Below are 410 nucleotides of genomic sequence, written 5' to 3' on the forward strand. Positions count from 1 at the left end.
TTCCAGTAATTGACGGCAATAAACCGGTACAGCGGGAGTTTGTCGCCGGCAGTCGCTGCCCGACAGCTCTGTAAACAACGTTAGCGCGTCCGACACCTTTGCTTCTTAATGGCAGGCTGGAGGCAGCGTGTTCCGTAATATAACGTGGCAAGGGAAGTTTTCAGGCCATTAGGTGCCCTGGCAGAGGACTGTCAAAGTCCCTCCCGTAGGAAGGACGAATCGCTGCCGGTCCCTGAACACTGCCGGCCAAAGTTCCCGTTCCCTTTCACCGATTTTGCTGCTTTTATTTTTTTTTTCAGGCTTCCTTTGGAAAAACCGCAATTCCACCTCCTCTCCCTGAAAAAGCAGAAAAACATCGGCCTCAGTGCCTGGATTTTGCCTTCGGAGCTGACCCCGGCCCCCGCGCCCCT

This window comes from Cariama cristata, unplaced genomic scaffold, assembly GCF_000690535.1.
Source record: "Cariama cristata isolate BGI_N322 unplaced genomic scaffold, ASM69053v1 scaffold38282, whole genome shotgun sequence".
NCBI classification, from domain to species: domain Eukaryota; kingdom Metazoa; phylum Chordata; class Aves; order Cariamiformes; family Cariamidae; genus Cariama; species Cariama cristata.